This window comes from Prionailurus bengalensis, chromosome B1 (genome assembly GCF_016509475.1).
Source record: "Prionailurus bengalensis isolate Pbe53 chromosome B1, Fcat_Pben_1.1_paternal_pri, whole genome shotgun sequence".
Classification (NCBI taxonomy): Eukaryota; Metazoa; Chordata; class Mammalia; order Carnivora; family Felidae; genus Prionailurus; species Prionailurus bengalensis.
Genome location: NC_057344.1, coordinates 86,758,687 through 86,765,308, shown reverse-complemented (window position 1 = coordinate 86,765,308; position 6,622 = coordinate 86,758,687).

Below are 6,622 nucleotides of genomic sequence, written 5' to 3'. Positions count from 1 at the left end.
GAGAGCACCGTTCTCTCCCAGCTCAGCCTCGATTTCCCTCCTCTGTCTTCTCCTCCTGCCTCCCTCCAGGCACCCCAGGAACCCCTCCTGTGGAAATCCCCTTCTGGCCTCCCCATCCGCCCTGGGCTGTCCCTGGAGGATCCCCATGTTCTCCAGCATCGTCTTCCTTCCCGCCCCTGCGAAATGTTCCGTACCCCTTCCTGGGGTCCACCAGTGCCCACTTTGGCTTACACCAGCCGGTTCATTCCCTCTGACCCCACCCCAAGAGGGTGTGTGATCTTTCCTCTCTGGGGGGCAGTGAGATAGAGCCACGGGGGAAGCTCCCAAAGACCCCCGAATCTGGTTCTTTATCTGTAAAATGACAATAATTTTGTCATTTTGCCTCATACGAGTGATGTTATGTGAAGCCATGTATGCTTAACCAACATGAAGTAGATGCTTAATCATGGATCCTGGATGAAGCCTAGAAATGTACACGTTTATGTCACTGCAGGTGTTGGTAGTGGGTGGTGAGGACCTCACTAAGAAATATTGGCTAATGGTGGCTCTCCGCTTTGGCTAAGCATTAGAATCATGCGGGGAGCTTTCAAAATGTTGAGGTGCCCAGGCTGACCCTGAGACTAATTAAATCTGTATCGCTGTGTGTGGGCAGAGCTAAGCTTGGGTATTTATAATGACCACAAGGTAGTTCTGATGTGCGACCAAGGCTAAGAGCAAGGCTTTGGGATTGATCAGTAGGACTGGATTGTACTGACCTTGAGCAAATCACTGACCTCCGAGCCTCAGTTTCTCCCATCTGAAAAACGGGAACAAAATATGTACCTCATCTTGTTTCATTATGCAGATTGAGACAATTCTGTATAGGACCCGGCACAGTGCTTAGACCTTACTGTCTGTTGACTGGAATTAGGAGCTGGGGGTCATGGTGGATGTCAGAGGTCCCTGGCACAGCAAGGCCTTCTCAGCAGCCCTGGGTCCTTCCAGAGTGCCTCGGCCCTCTGGGCTCGGGGCTTCCTTGCCCCTTGCAGCTCTGGTTCCAGCAAGTTTATGAATCCAGCTCTGGCATGGCCCACAGGGAGCTTGGCTTCTCTCCATGGGCCAGGGCAAGCAGTTCATGCCAACGACCCTGTTTTAAAGTACTTAATCCCGCATACTATTCAGTTAAAAATATTAGTAATGATTGGGGCGCCTGGGTGGCTCAGTCAGTTGAGCGTCTGACTCTTAGTTTCGGCTTAGGTCATGATCCCAGGGTCATTGGATCGAGTCCCACGTCGGGCTTAGCACAGAACATGGAGCATGCTTGGGATTCTCTGTCTCTGTCTCTCTGCCCCTTCCCTGCTCATGTGCACACGCACACACATTCTCTCTCTCTTGCTCTCTGAAAATAATAAATAAACTTCAAAAACTCCACAAATCCCCTTTTGGGATATGCGTGTAGGATATGTGGGTATGCATGGGTGTGTGTGTTTTGAATGTGTGCATGGGTGTTTTTAGTGCTTGTGAACGTATAGGAGTGTGGGTGTGTGGGTGAGTGTGTGAAAGCACAGTGTGTTTGTGTATGTGAGTATACCTGTGTGAGGGGGTGTGTATGTGTGTGTGTGTGTGAGAGAGAGAGAGAGAGAGAGAGAGAGAGAGGAGGGTTGCATGTGCCAGGAGTTGTCAAGAATGAGGATTTCTCGTTCTCCTTACCAGTCTCTAGATTCTGCTTTACTTTATCCTCTCCTAAGCCTTACGTAAACTTAAGACAACTCGGGTTGAGAACTTCTATTACTGTCAAAAGCCATTTTGAAGTAATTCAAGCACTGTTTCCATTCTTCTGGGAAATCCTTGCAGCCTTGGAAATCATAACGGCATTCTACGATCATCTGTTGCTTTGTGAAATGGCCTTCTCAACAAATAGATCTGGTCTCTTCTGTGGCCACCCGGGGCTGGAGGCGTGGGGGGAGTGGCCGAGAGAGCTGTGGATGGCCTGCCGCATGCCAGGTTCTGTACTGTTTTACTCTTTTTACCGTACTACACTGGGAACTGATCTTTATTTTCCTTTCTTTTCCACTCTTCTTTTGTCCCTGTCTTTGAGCCTTGATCAGGCATTCCTGGTATTGGGTGACAGGCAGTTTCTGTCAGAGGCTTGGTGTAACCCGATTGTAATCCTCTGCCCTGTGCTCAGTCTGTCACAGCACAAAGGTCTCCTCAACGGGAAAAGGCCTTGGCCTTCTTTAGCTTGGTTGTCTACACCCAGGCCCACAGAGCAAAGTGCTGCCGTTTCTGAACGGGCGAGAGCATATTCTGAAGGATTGCTGTAATTTTCTAAATTTTTACAGCATGTAGGTTGGGGTGTAATTTCAAATTTGGTTTATGTGAGTTTTGTTTAAACGCTTCTTATGTTGCTAGAGGATCCTTCAACTGGTCAGGACTTCCAATAAGATAATGCAATCAACTGCAGGCACACGGAGAAGCTTACATGGTCTAGTTTTTCAAGTAAGAGTATCATGGCTGCTGATAGCATGATCACTGATTATTTCTGGGCATTCTTGGGAGGGGCATGCATTTTCTGTCTCTCTGCCTCGAGGCCTTCTCAGCCTGCTACAGTGCCCGCAGAGACCAGATGATTACCTATCATGTTTTGAGCGATAAGGATCTAGGGGTGAGGCCAGGGAATAATTTGGGGGGAGTTGCAATTGGTCTGAGGGAGAGAACACGTCTATACTTCATCATTTCTTTTCATCTATTACCAAAACAATATGGAAATAGTTACACTGACAGTTTCCATTTCATGAAAACAGCTCCTTCACATGGGTGGGCATGATTTTTATGTTGCCAAACCTTGGCTTCCCTGGTTTACCTTACCCAGAGTATCATTTGAAATGCTATAATAAGGTAAATTCGTAGAAACTCTTCTAGATTCTTTCGAGTTTACATAGGTAGTATAAATATTTTAAAAGCCACTTTATTGTCATTTACCAATATGCTGCTGCTTCTTTTTTTTTCTAAATTTTTTTTTGAATGTTTATTTTTGAGAGAGAGAGAGAGAGAGACAGAGCGTGAGCAGGGGACGGGCAGAGAGAGAGGGAGACAGAGAATTTGAAACAGGCTCCAGGCTCTGAGCTGTCAGCACAGAGCTGATGCGGGGCTCGAACCCATGAATGGTGAGATCATGACCTGAGCTGAAGTCAGATGCTTAACCGGCTGAGCCACCCAGGCGCCCCTCTTTTGTGTTTCTTACAAACATGTAAGGAATGACACACATACCAGAAGGATCTATATGTACTGCATTCAGGGACAATAATTTTCATCTTCAATTCATCCCGGGCAAATGTCCGGAGAAACGCCAATTTTTGCTAGTTTTTGTTAATGCTATGGCAGTATTTCAACCATAGGATCATCTGGAAGTTTTATCACCACAGAAAGTGATGAACATGTCATTATTCAAAGCTCCATTGTTTAATACCTTCTTAGAGGCAGAAACTATACCAACTTTCAATATCTATCAAAGCAGATTATACATGAATGCATGGCGGTTCAAAGCACTTGGACACTTTTTCCCCCCATTGTATCAGCGTCTATTAGAATCTGGATTTGGGGAGTGCCTGGTTTGGCTTGGAACCGCAACTGGGAATCTCAAGATTTGTCTGGAAGGCAGGAAGAAGAATCGGTGGCAGCCAAAGAACGTCAGCCTGGAATTGTTTGTTTTTCAACACTAGTTCCCTAGTATGGATGTATCCAAGTTTCTCAAAACAGGAGCTATAAGCACCCCACGGTTGTGGCCATCAGCCCGGGGCCCCGTTCCCTGCTCATCTCTTCCTTTGCCGTTTCTCTTTCTCGAAGCAGTTCTCTTACTTGGAGAACCTCTGCTTGCCCATAGGCCCAGCCCAGACCTCTTCTTTGAGGCCTGTCATTTGAGGAGTTTATTTTAGTTCACGGCGATGTGAGTTCAGGGCAGCTGGCTTGCAGTTTAGAATCCCCGCTGTGTACTGAAGGCCAAAACCATTAAATCAAATACACAAGAAAGTTTCCGCGCTGTCCTGAACTTCTAGGATCTGCCTTCTTACATAATTGTCCCTCTTCAGTGATTTCAAAACAAATGAGCACAGAGGGAACCTGAAGAGACAAACGGGCACAGTGAGCAGACCTGTTGTGCAACTACTTGTGAATTAGTTTTAGCATTCTTTATTCCCTATTGTTAAAAACAAGACAACTAATGCTAAGTCCCTAATACAGTCACTAATGCTAAGTCCCACATCAACAAACCGAGGCTCGACTTAATTACTATTTCAGCTCTCCCAGAAATAGAATCTTAAATCAGTCAGTGTGGAATCTTCTGATCAGCATTAGTGAGGTAGCCCGCCTGACAGACCCCAGCCAGGCCCTAAAGGAAAGTAACCTTGCAATAAACAATTCACTTTTGTTTAGTACCATTTCCTTGTTGCACTCCTTTCTGCCCATAATGGTCTTTCATTTCGTACAAGCTCCTTCCTGTCTGCTAGATTGGATGCTGCCTGATGCATCAATTGTTGAATAAAGCCAGTAAGTTCTCTAAAATGTACTCAGTTGAGTTTTGTTTTTTAACACTATATATGTGGGGTTTTTTTAAATTTAAAATAAAAAAAATTAATGTTTATTTCCTTTTAAGAGAGCGAGAGAGTACATGTGGAGGAGGGACAGAGACAGAGGGACACACAGAATCCGAAGCAGGCTCCAGACTCTGAGCTGTCAGCACAGAGCCTGACGCGGGACTTGGACTCACGAATGACAAGATCATGACCTGAGCCAAAGTCGGACGCTCAACCGACTGAGCCACCCAGGTGCTTCTATGTGTGTTTTTTGGAACTCTACTTTGAACTGGCTCCCTTATTAATGAATTCAATAAAATCTTTGATGTGTTTTCATTTTATATTTGTATGAGAAGCATGATTTTTACCTTTTAAGATCTGTCTTTTCACATTAGGTACATAATATGTGTAGTACTTTTCTAGACGCTGATGGGAGAGTGAAAATTTTCTGTCTCCGCAATGGACTTTCTGGCTGGAATCAAATTGACATGAGACAGAGTAACAGGAGAAGTCGAATTTAATAGTGCACATAATCGAATTTAATAGTGCACATACGAGGAACCCACATAGACATGGAAATTCCAAAGACAGGCAGAATGAGGTATACATGTCATTCTGAACTAAAGAGAAGAGGGTAGAGGCCTGGGACTTCAATGGGAAGCAATGCACCTCACAGGAAGATGAAAAAGAGTGTTTGGTAAACAAATGTTTGCTGGGCCATACAGAAACAATGGGACACAGAAGACTTTTTTTTTTTTAATTTTTTTTAACATTTATTCATTTTTGAGAGACAGAGAGAGACAGAGCATGAGTGGGGAAGGGGCAGAGAGAGGAGGAGACACAGAATTCGAAGCAGGCTCCAGGCTCTGAGCTGTCAGCACAGAGCTGGTCGCGGGGCCTGAACTCACGAACTTCGAGATCATGGCCTGAGCCAAAGTCAGACACTCAACTGACTGAGCCACCCAGGCGCCCCCAGAAGACTTTGATCTAATAGGACTTGCTAGCTCATCTGTGTCTTCCACACCTAGTTCATATCATACTATAGTTATCTATGGAGATAACTCTCTTCCCGGAGTAGGTTCTCGATCTAAATTATTTTTAGGCAGTTGGCGGGGGGGGGGGTGGGGGTGGGGTGGGGGGGGGGTGGGGGGGGGTGGTAAAGAGCTTTCCCTGAATCTGCTGGGTTTGATTGTTTTTTAATTCAAAATAATCTTCATGCCAAAGTGGCCCATCTTGGGGTGGCCTGCCCTCGGCTCCCTACATAAAGTGCTTTGTGTGTTTAACAAACACAGAACACATTTTCGAATGCCACGTGTCGTATTAAGTGCTTTATAAATGTTAACTAATTCAATCCTCATAAGGGCCCTATATCACTTATGTGTCCCTTCAGCCCTTATCAGCCCATCTTATCTAACTGAGGCTCATAATCCTGGTCAAGGTTGTATTATCACTAAGTACCAGGGCTGGGAGTCCAGGTGCAGACCTGTGTGAGGCTGGAACACACTGGTCTTTGGCACTAGGGCTCCCTTTAAGTGAGCCCGAGGGGTGGGGGTGGGGGGGGGTGGGTGTGTAAGGAAAGGATCCCAACTTTATTTTGTGGCAAGCTGTGAGAAATAAGCCCGCTGACCCAATCAAAGGAGGGTCGTGGAGACTCAGAGCACAGAGAAGCAAGGCTTTAACCAACGTTCTTGCAAGAGCAGGTGTGGCAGTGACAGCAGGCAATTTATCTCCTAGTGTGAAGTCCCTCCCCTGATTCCTCATTGGCTGAGTACTACAGAGGTTACAGCCTTACCTGGAAGCTGCCTATGCCCATGTAAGCAAAAAGTACCTTCCTCGAGGTAGAGACTTCAGTTCTCTGGTGCATGCTCATTGCAAAGCCCCGGAAAAATAAGCCTGGGAAATGGAGAGTGCAAGAAGAACCTGAAAGTGAAGTATCTAAGGGTTTGGGACTCCACTGTGTGCATGTTGGGGGTTCGTACATAGTTCCAATAGGTTTACTGTTAACTATACAGCACGGCTTTTATCTGGTATTTCCAAAAATGAATCCTCTCACTTCTCACTGAAACTGCACC